Source organism: Mus pahari, chromosome 16 (assembly GCF_900095145.1).
Source record: "Mus pahari chromosome 16, PAHARI_EIJ_v1.1, whole genome shotgun sequence".
In the NCBI taxonomy this organism is placed as follows: domain Eukaryota; kingdom Metazoa; phylum Chordata; class Mammalia; order Rodentia; family Muridae; genus Mus; species Mus pahari.
In genome coordinates, this window is record NC_034605.1 from 41,700,485 (window position 1) to 41,712,308 (window position 11,824).

At 43.2% G+C, this 11,824-nt stretch overlaps 1 pseudogene; it reads right to left on the reverse strand.

The window, feature by feature from the left end:
• Positions 1 to 10,913: 10,913 nt before the first annotated feature.
• Positions 10,914 to 11,824, reverse strand: part of LOC110333683 — a 42,114-nt pseudogene continuing 41,203 nt past the window's right edge.

Below are 11,824 nucleotides of genomic sequence, written 5' to 3' on the forward strand. Positions count from 1 at the left end.
TTTTCAAGAAAGGGTTTTTCTGTGTAGCCCTGGATATCCTGGAACTCACTCTGTAGACCAGACTGGCCTTGAACTCAGAAATCCACCTGCCTCTGCCTCTCAAGTGCTGGGATTAAAGGTGTGTGCCACCACTGCCCTGCTAAGAGCATAACTTCTAATAGTGTTACTCCCTGTGTGTCAAACATTCAAACACTTGAGTCTATGTGGGCCAAACCTATTCGAACCACTACAGGCCTTGTTGGAGGAAGTGTGTCATCACTGGGAGTGGGCTTTGAGGTTTTAAAAACCTATGCCAAACCCAGACTCTCTTCCCCTCCCCCTCCCCCTCCCCTCCCTCTCTCTCCCCCACTTTGGATCAGCATGCAGTTCTCAGCTATTGCTCCTGTGTCTGCTATGCCTTCTGCCATGACAATAATGGACTAAACTTCTGAAGCTGTAAGCACACCCCCAGTTAAATGCATTCTATCATGAGAGTTGCCTTGGGCGTGGTGTTTCTGCACAGCACTAGAACACTGAGTGACTAAGACACCCAGGAATTCATATAATGGAAAGAGACAATGGCTTCACAAGTTGTCCTCTGACCTTCAGATATGTGCTAGCTTTAGGTGTACTTGAACAAACACACACACACACATTCAAATTAAAATTAAAAAATATGGATAAAATAATACAGGAATATTAATAAAAAGAATCAAATAACATATTTTAAAACATAACACTTTAATCCCAGCACTTGGGAGGCAGAGGCAGGCGGATTTCTGAGTTCGAGGCCAGCCTGGTCTACAGAGTGAGTTCAATCAAGGACAGCCAGGGCTATGCAGAGAAACCTGTCTTGAAAAACCAAAACAAAAAAACAAAAAACAAAAACAAACAAAAAAAAACCAACCCCCCCCCAAAATAAAACCCCCAAAAACATGACACATTACAACTAAGTAGATTTTAGTCCAAGTGTTCAAGGAATTCAATACTATAAATCTAACACAATTCATCCTGTGAACAGAAAAAGAGAATACAATCATTTCCATAGATGCAGAAAAGCCACTCAATATTATTTTAAGAATCATTCATATTTTTAAAAAATCAGTTAAAAAGCAAGCATAGGGGTTTAGATGGCTCAAAAGGGAAGGGCTGTTGATTCCAAGGCTGATGCTCTAAGTTTGATTCCTGGAATTCACATGGTGGAAGAAGAGAGATGTCACCCATAAGATGTCCCCTGGCCTTTTCACAGACAATGTGGCTCACATCCCCATCCCACACATGAGACAGAGAAAAGGAAATAAATGCAAATTTAAAACCTTCAAAGTATATAGAGTCATTTTTTAAGCCAAGTCCTCTGGCCTCCTACCTTGTTACATTGTTTTACAACCAAGTAGATAACCACCAGAAGTATGTGTTTTGAAACAAGAAGCCAAATGGCCGGCCTCCTTTAACAAGCTGTGCAGTTTCACTTTAGGAGAACTCAGTTAAGGAAGAAATTACAAATAAAAGAATTTATATAAAAGTAGCAAACAGAATAATACTATTTGCAAGTCAATAGTAAGAAGCTAAGAAGAGAAGACACTACTCAAATTAAATATAGAGTTTCAAAAATCATGCTCCAGTGTCACCTATGCTAACTGGTTATGTGACTAATGGTATAAATGCATAAAGCTTTACAATGCAGTTAAATAATGGGACAGTGATACCATAGAGATGTCAATTGTCATTAAGTTACATGGGCTTTGTCTTTGTTTTTGTTGTGTGTGTACTCAGGAGCAAACTCAGGACCTCAAGTATACAAGGCATTTGATCTGCCACTAAGCTATATTCCGAGTCCTGAGATGGAAGTTTTAGACATGAGTGTTTATTTACATACTTATTATTTCATGTGTGTGGACAGTCCTGTGCCACACTGTAGGTGTGGAGGTCAGAGGACAATTTGAAGAGTCTATTATCTTTTTCTACCACATGGGTTATGGGGATTAAACTCAAGTTATCATAGTCCATGGTTAGTGCTGTTATCTGTCGGCCTGAAATGGATTTATGTTGTGGATAGTCCTGGGGCTAATTATATTTGATGTTAATTCCGTTCTTTTTTGAAAAGGAATGAGTCAGCACTCAGGTGATTTCCTGTAAACCTGCTTCCCACCTTAATTTGTAAAATAAAGGAGAGCTAATGATTGGGCAGATAAAAGGGTGGGTAAAGCAGAAGGTGGGGAGAGAGAAGGAGAAAATAGAAGAGGGAGAGGAAGAAGAGGAGGAGGAAGAAAAAGAAAAGCAGAGCAGAAGCACATGACCTGGAGATACTGCAAGTTCTAAGGGGTCTCATAGCTGTGGAAGATAGTAGTATAGTGGTAGATCTGCCCAATCTAGGCGCACAATCTGTAATCATATTAGTTGTGTTGTGTTTTCATTGCCAGGGCATATTTGGGTTGGAGATTGATTGCAGCAGACATAGAATTTTATTTTATTTGTGTGTGTGTGTGTTTGTGTGTGCATGTTTGTGTGTGTGTGTGTGTGTGTAGGTGTCTGGGAGACCAAAGGTTGAGATCCCCTTGGACCTGGAGTTATGGCTGTTGTAAGCTGCTTGACAAGGGTGCTGGGAGTTGAACTTGTGTCCTCTGAGAGAGCAATGCCTAGTTACTTAGTCATCTCTCCCACCACCTCAGATGGACCTTCACAAAGCAGCGTTCCCTAGCTTTACACTGGTAAACTCCAAGTGTATTAGGAACTCACCTGTAGGAAAAAGTGAAAGCTCGCAAGCAGGCAGAACCATGAGGGAGTTTGGCTATAGCGTGGGGAAATTCCAAATCATGAACTCAAACCCAAGCGCAGTAATGACGAGGGCGGTCACACCCGGCTGTAAGAAAATAGAGGCTGGGCTGGGGACGTGGATCAATGGATGAAGTGCTTGCACCGTAAGCTCCAAGACCAGTGTGTGGATCTCCGGAACCCACAGAAATCCACATTAATTCCAGCTCACCTACTTTCAGAGGGGAGACAGAAAAAAAAGAGTCCCCGGAAGCATGGAGGCCAGCTGGCCTGGTGTGGGCCGCAGGGCACCTGCCTGGAGCAGTGTCTGATACTCAGATTGTTCTTTAACCCCCACATACGCACGCCTATACACTCACATGCACACTGAGCACACATCCATGACGGTATGCATATTCAGATGACGAAGCTTACAAAAATAAGGAAGTTTGGGGTAATAAAAAGTCTTGGGTAAAGTAAGAGGGTTGGGTGAAAAACTTAGTACCATTTGTAACTTATTATTATAATATTATATTATAACCTAATATTATAAAAGTCTGGTCTCTGTAATGTGTGAATAGGTGCTTTAAAAAGAAAAAAAGATTAGACCAAATCTGTGGAAAATGAGTAGAAATATGAATAGCAATTTCATGGAAAAGTTATTGTTAGAAAAGTGGTCAGAGGATTCATTGTATTGTTATCAAATACAGGCACAAGCAACCCTTGCTCACCTAGCAGATGGGTGGGAGTCTAAAAGAGAGAGATGCTCAGGGAGACTGCTCTGAGGATGCAGAGCCTCTGAGGATGCAGTCCCTTCTTAGGCACTTCCGGTGAACATAAAGCCATATCGTCCCTGTGAAGGGAACTGGGTCTAATAATGTCTAGCATCCACATACTCCTAAATAAATGACTACCTGAAGCCACCTTGGCATTCCAACTTCTGAATATGAATTTCCGAACAGGAATATGTTCTTCTGAACTTCCGAACAGGAATTAGGGACATCCCAGTATAGCGGCTAACAATGACCTCCTGGATAGGTCAGTGGGGAAAAGTAAGGCATTTACAGTGTGCTCTCCATCTAATAACGTTTGTGTGCTGCTGCAAATATAAGCACCATTTTGATTTTATTTCAAAGCCAAATTATGTGCCAAAACCTTTACAAAGTGTGGAGGGTGGAGAAACAGAATAGGCTGGGTGGTTGTACCCCTTCTTTTAGATTTGTCTGGGGAAGCAGATATATGTGTATGTATGCACACACACACACACACACACACACACACACACATATCAGGTATATTTTTATGCCATTATAAATTTATCAAAAAGAAAAAGGAATCTCCGGAAAAACAAAACAAGATACGTTGCAGGTCAAATTGTGAGATGACGGCAGAGTATGAAACTTTTTAAAAAAGGTTTTATTTTTAATTATGTGTATGCATGTGTCTGTGGGTGTGCGCACAGGAATGCAGTGCCCACAGAGGTCAGATGTCTGGGAGCTGGAGTTACAGTGTACTTATGATTGATAGGACTTGAACTCAGGAGCTCTAGTAGGGTAGTGTGAGCTCTTAATCGCTGACCCCATCTCTCCATCTCTGAGTGTGGCACTCTTTTAGTGACACATAGTATAACCATCAGTGCGTTCTTAATTGTATATACTCGAAGGAAACAAATTCAATAGACGATGCTTCTACCTTTGCTTGCTGATATGATTTCTCCAGCCTCTTGACAGCCTTAGAGTAGCCGGTGTTACTCTGCTGGGGTCGCTTGCATACTGTGGTATAAAATAAAGGAATAGTTATAGAGTACAATTGGAAGTTGGGGCTTTTGCATTGCAGGCACCGGATAGGTCAGGTTAAATTAAATTCCTTTGTCCTGAATTTGTATCAAAACATCCAGATGAATTTATGATGTTTATGCCTTAAGAAAAGTTAGAAGCGTTTCCTGGCTTGCTACGTGTATTTACTAGGCTTCAAAGCAAACACATCTTAGTGGCAAAGAACATGCCCAACCCACCAGATTCTCGCTCGTGCCCCCTGCTGCTCGCTCGTGCCCCCTGCTGGTAAATGTATCTATTTTGTTGTGGTGGTTCTTGCCATGTTTCTCTAGAAAGCCAGTTTCCTTCAGTTTACCCACGTGGACTAAAAGCCAGTGGCTTTCCAGGAAACCTTTAGGATGTCAGCGCCATACTGGGACTGCTGAGGTACCCAGCCAGGAGTAGTACTCAACACCTCAGCTTCTCTGATTGGCGGATAGCAGTATTGTTTATGCCAATTTAATAAATATTCTCAAATTATATATATACAAACAAATATATATGTCTTTAATGATCTACTTATTACATGTATTTGCTTATGTTGTGTGTGTATGCACGTATTTTGTGTGCATGTGTGTATGTTGTGTATGTTCACTCATGGATGCCATGCTACATGTGTGGAGGTCAGAGAACAACTTTCAGGAATCAGTTTTTCCTTCTACCATTTGGGACCTGTGAATGGAACTCAGGATTAAGGTGACACATAGTATGACCATCTTTTAGTGACACATAGTATGACCATCAATGCGTTCTTAATTGTATATACTCGAAGGAAACAAATTCAAAAGAAGATGCTTCTACCTTTGCTTGCTGATATGATTTCTCCAGCTTCTTGACAGCCTTAGACACAGATTCCTTTAATGTACTGAGCCATCTCTCTGGCTCAGTCTATAACATTCTGCTAGGTGTGCTCCTCAGAGATCCTTGATAGTACAATGAGCTTCTGCACATGCACTGCCTATTGCCCGTGCAGTAATCTTGCTGACTGAATATGAATTTGACCAGTACTTTAACATTTTTAATTTAATTTTCATATTTTAATTGAAACATTTTCATACAATATATTTTGATTGTTTTCTCCCCTCCCCCAATACCTCTCAGATCCTTTCCACCTCCCCACCCACCCAGTTTAATGTACTTTCTCTCATAAAACAAAACTGAGACAAAACCAAAATAACAAAAAATAATGAAAATCAAAATGATCAATCAAAAATATCAATAAGACACATACAAATAATAAAAGCCAAAACCAAGCAAAATGAAACAAAATGTCCACACTGCCCTCAAACCTCCCCCGAAAAGCAAGCAATCAAGCAAACAAAAATAAAACCATAGAGTTCGTTTTGTGTTGGCCACCTACTCCTGGGCATGGGGCCTGCCTCATAGTGTGATTGATATACCCAGTGACAGTCCACTGGAGGAAGCTGAGTTTCCTTTTGCCAGCAAGTATCAGCTGCAGGTGGCTTCTTGGTTGGGGGGTGAGGGGACATCTGGATCCACTTCCCCTCTCAGTGCTGTATCTGTCCTTGAAGGTGTATGGGTCTTGTGTGTGCTGTCACATTCACTGTGAGGTCTATGTGCCTCTGTCCTGTTGTGGCTGGAAGACACCATTTCCTTGGAATCACCACCATGTCTGGCTCTTATGGTCTTTCTTTCTTTTTATTTTTTTAAAAGATTTATTTATTTATTATATGTAAGTACAGTGTAGCTATCTACATACACTCCAGAAGAGGGCGTCAGTCAGATCTTGTTACGGATGGTTATGAGCCACCATATGGTTGCTGGGATTTGAACTCAGGACCTTCGGAAGAGCAGTCGGTTGCTCTTACCCACTGAGCCATCTCACCAGCCCTCTTATGGTCTTTCTAAGACCATATGATTTCTTGTGGTCTTATGGTCTTTCTTCTACTTATAGATCCCTGAGCCTTGAGGGGAGGGGCCTGACAAGGACATCCCACTTAGGTCGGGCTGCTCCAAAGTCTTTCACTCTGTACATCATCCAGTTGGGCTGACTGGGCCCTTTTGAGGTAACAGATTTCATATAAAAGGAGGAATATAGTAAGTGAGTCTGTGGAGATGCAAGAAGCAAATGTGAACTCATGGAAAACAACCAGACAGATTGTTTTACCTCACCAATACCAAAACAATAAGAAAGCATGCTATACATTGACAGTCATGGGGGGGGGGTCTCACCTAATAGCAGTGTGTGAACCTGTGGTGGTTTGTATGAAAATGGCCCCATAGGCTCATAGGGAGTGGCATTATTGGGAGGTGTAGCCTTGTTAGAGCAGACGTGGTGTGGTTGAAGGAAGGACATCCCTAAGTGGTAGGCTTGTGAAGTAAGGACTCCGAAGCTCAAGCAAGGCCCACTGTCTCTGTCTCTTCCTGCTCCCCGCTCCTTCTCTTGCACTCTGTCTGCCTGCATGCTGCCATGCTTCCCACTACGATGATAGTGGACCAAACCTCTGAAATGCAAGCCAGCCCCAATGAAATGTTTTCCTTCATAAGAGTTTCTGTGGTCATGGTGTCTCATCACAGCAATAGAAATCCTAAGTAAGTTAGGACCTTTTTGTATGGGTTTGATTTACTTTCAATCGCAATGCTCATAAACTAGTAAATTATTTTTTAAAAGGTTGGTAGCCATATGTTGCAGGATTTTTCCCTGCCCCAAAACATTAGGGCAGCAGGAGGCCTGTGTTTAGACAGGGAAAAGGGAGGCAGAGTTAAGAGTTGCAGAGACCGTGTCTCAGGAGAGAGGAGAAGGCAAAATGGAGGCAGATGTGAACCAGCGTGGCTTTAACCAGCCACAGGTAGTTATATCATAAAGTTAGAATAATTGCGATAAAGCTTTTATCATTATCAATTGTTTCTGAAATTACTGTATTGGTAGCTTGTAAATTGTGATTTTCTTGATACATAAATCTGATTGGTTAATTATAAGGTGCAAGAGTTTTGCTTTACTTGATTACTGGAATGTGGGATCACCGATGGCAGCTCCAGGGACAAGCAAGCCAGACTCTGTGGGAGCTAGCCGGAGAGAGTTGCCAGTGGCAGGAGGGCAGTCTGGCCCTGCAGGGGAGTTGGCGGGTTGAGAGAAGCAGGAGCGTGGACAGTTGGCAGGTTCTTTCTTTTAAATATTTCCTGTAACAGCCTTATATATTAGTTTACCCATTATGACAGCAGTGTGCCTGAGACAATCAATACAAAAGTGTGTGTGTGTGTGTGTGTGTGTGTGCACGTATTCTAGATCAAAATTACAGTTCCATAATGTAGAATGTTGATGATATTTCACTTTATATAAATAACATTGAATGATTTGCTCAGTCTCCCATAGACAATAGATCTATGTACCTGGAGGTGTTACAAGCTGCAAATACCGTGCCATACTGGAGAGTTGGGCACTAAGAAAACAAAACAAACCAGCTAGCCAATTTTAACATACAGCCACACTTGAGACCCACTACTAACCAGCTCGGACTTTCGTCTAGTTTTCTGGTTCAAGTCCACAGAGCCCTGGCTGCTGATGCTGTCTTCCTGTTATGATGAAGAATTGATGTATGCTCTGCTTCACTCAATATTAAGCACGAGGAAGAGAGGAAGCTTATATTTTATTTAAGAGAATCAATAAGTGTATTTTTAGCTGCTCTGACTACTCGATTTGGGGCTATCAGGACAGCCTCCCTCATAATAAAGATCGTTCAAGGGACTGATTTTGCCACACAGAACGCTGCTCTGACGTGCTGTTGTCACGGTCAAGTTTGAAATCCGCGATACCTTAGGATACAAAGGAAAGAAACGTCAGATGAAATTAATTTGGCAAGAGGAACATGAGCTGGATGGCTTGCTCTCTGGAGCTGACATGACAGCTCTCCGCATGTCATCCCGGTGTCTGTTAAAGTGAGCTCTGGGTGCCAGAAACGGTTCCCGCTTTGGACCGCTCTTAGCCATGCCACTTTCTGACAAGGCTCCATCTACCTCTTCTTTTTTCTGCCTCAGACTGTGCTGGGCTTTAGAGTTAGGGCTTAAATGACATCAGATAGAAGAAGGACGATGCAGGTGCTGTGCACACTGTTATTTCTGTCATGGACACCTGTCATGCCTGATCATGTTTTGCATCTGTCCTGTTTGTTTGTACGGAGCCACCGTTATGCACCAGGTGCCGTTCTAGGTTCTGGGGAGACAAGAGTGAGTAACCATCCATCAGGCTTAGGTATCTTGAGGGAAGCTAGATCTGTGTCTGGCCCCACAGTGTTTTTTGGGTTACTGTTGACCTTTATAGTTCAGATCTAGAATATTCCTCAGATGTCGGTGGGTTTAAAGGACTGATCTTCAGTTTGGTGCTATTGGGAAGTGATAGACCCTTTAAGAGTTGGGGCCCACAGGTCATTGGAAAGTTGAGGTAATGCCCTTAAAAATTGTAAGGACAGGGCTGGTGAGATGGCTTAGTGGGTAAGAGCACCCGAGTGCTCTTCCGAAGGTCCAGAGTTCAAATCCCAGCAACCACATGGTGGCTCATAACCATCCGTAACAAGGTCTGACACCCTCTTCTGGAGTGTCTGAAGACAGCTACAGTGTACTTACATATAATAAATAAATCTTTAAAAAACAAAACAAAAAAAAATGTAAGGACCTTTCCACTCAGTTTATCTCTCTTTATCTCCCTGTGTAGCCTAGGCTGGCCTTAAATTTGTAGTCTTCTTGCATCAGCCTCTCAAGAGTTGGTGTATTGATGTGTGCCACCATAATCTGTTTATCTATCATCTATCCATCTATCCTTCATCTATTTTTCTATCACCTATCTCTGCCATAAGGTAGCCAAAGCATCTTCTACCATGCAGTCCCCCCATGTGCTGCCTTACCACAGACCAAAAGCTACAGGGCCAATGAACCACATATTGGAATCTCCCAAACCGTGACCCCCAGCCAACCTCCACTCCTTACAAACTGGCTATTTTCTGAGCCTGCTGACTCGGCTATCACAGGAGTTTGTTATGGTGGGTGACAGAATGCTAATGAACCCACACCTTTTATATCTTTACGGCCACCTCTCTGTCATTTGCTGCTTATGCCTTGACATGCCCCACCATCACAGGATATGTGAAATTCTTCTCTGGTTTCTCAGGGTCCCAGGAGCCACCATGCTCCGTTCCATCTGACCTCCACCCGCAAGTCTCAAGCCACCAATCTACTATTCTATTCATTGTACAGAAAAACATGTCTGAACTCCCCCATAGGACTTAGAATTGAGTTGGGAGACCTTAAGCCTGATGACTTAGTCCGTTTATAACATTACCTCTTTTGATTTTATTTCCTGACTGGCGTGTTCGGTCTCAGTCCTGAGTGTCTTTTTGCAGCTTCTGGAAGCCTTAGGTGCTCTCGTGCCTCCGGGACTCTGTATCTATAGTTTTCTGTACCGTGATCAGCTTCTTCCGTTGCTCTCTTAGAGCCAAGTTTCTATGTTGTCGTGGAAGCCTGACCAAGCCCACTCAGCCAGTCAACAGGTTCTCCAGCCCAGGAGTGAGGATTAAAAAGAAAAAAGACAATTAGACAACGTTGTAGCGTGACCCCAGCCAGTTCTGAGACTGAGGAAGGTTTGTTTTTTCCCAATTGGCTTTTTTTTCCCCAATTGGCTTTTATACCATTTTAATTGCATTCAAGTATTAAGGGCGAGCAGTACAATAAGGAAGTAGCAAGGCAGTAAGCAAAGTCCAGTGATTTCTCCTGTGACAGTTGTTTCCAAGGGCTTGTCAGAGTGACCAAAACGCCTGAGCCCACTTCCTGCTTTGGTTCCACCCTAAGATTAAGATTCCTGCCTGAGCTTACTTCCCTGTTCTAGCCTAAAGTTAGATTCCCGCCTGGACTTACTTCCTTGTCCTGGCCCAATGTCTGATTCCTGCCAAGCAGCCCAAAAGCTCTCCACAGAAGGCTTTGGCAATGCTCCCACACAAGACACACTCACCCCTTCTGGACTGAGTGCTTGGGATTGAACCCATGGTACTCAGTGATGAATCAAAATGATGAGTCAAAATCAGCCCATCTTGTTTTCTCCAACTCCCCTGAGGACCCGACACATTTTTATGCCTCTGGTCTATAAACTAAGGACACACGGGGCATCCTGTTTGCTGTTCAGTGGTTGGCAACTGGCCCTGGCACCAGATGAGGATTATTTGTTAACGAACAAATAGACCCGCAAAGACCCAGGACGATGATAAGTGGATAAAGAGGTAAACTGTGCAGATGTTTTTAAACCTCGGTGTTTTTGTTTTTGCTGTTAATTTTTCTTCTTTCTGGTCAGTTTTTATTTTGATCTCAGGCACAGGTGCCACAGTCGGCTCTGCCTTGCTGGGAGAGGCTTCACATAAACACATCTCAGTCAGTTCCGCTGTGCCACAGTGTAGCCACTCTCTCCATTCCGTTGTTCACTTCCTCCTCCTCAGTCTGTTCTTCCTCCTTCAGTCTTTCTTCATCCTCCTCCTCCCTGCTTTTGTCCTGCTCTTCTGAATCTGCTTTTGTTCTGAAGCTTCCTTCTTGCTTTTCTGCTTCCGCCTGAATGTTTCTAGAGCTTCTTTCACTGGTGTTGTGAACCGCTGGAATGCCATCACTGGCATAGAGAATCTTGCGTTTCCCTTTCATTGCAAAGTCTCCCATCCCACCCTGCCCCTACCCGCACAGGATGTGGCATACAGAATGAAGACCCTGGTGGCGCACAGGAAATGGCACCTCGGGCCTCCTTGAAGATGTTGCCACCATCTGGGGACGCCACTTTGATGATCCTGATAATGATGGCACTGGGCAGATTTAGGTCCTTGGGTCTCTCGCCATTGACTTCACTGGGTCCTGAGCCTCTTCCATCTTAGGTCTCGTTTTCAGACACTTCTCAAGTCTTGTCTTTGAGGAAACACTATTAACCAAAAAGTAAAGCATCTCTTTCTGGGGGAAAGAGCATTGCAAATAAAAGTGTTTCAGAAAACTACAAGCCAGGAGTTGGTGACCAGTTTACCAAAAGATTCCTTCCACGGATCCCCAACTTAGTTGTGTGTGGATCCCCAAACCACATATGAACTCAGAGATGGCCATGTATCCTCTTATCTCAATCATCATGGATGGTCCTCTTCTTCCTCCTCCTCCTCTCCCTCCTCCTCCTCATTATCACTGTTTTTTTATTTGTTTGTTTGTTTTTTGTTTGTTTTTCGAGACAGGGTTTCTCTGTGTAGCCTTGGCTGTCCTGGAACTCACTCTGTAGACCAGGCTGGCCTCGAACTCAGAAATCTGCCTGCCTC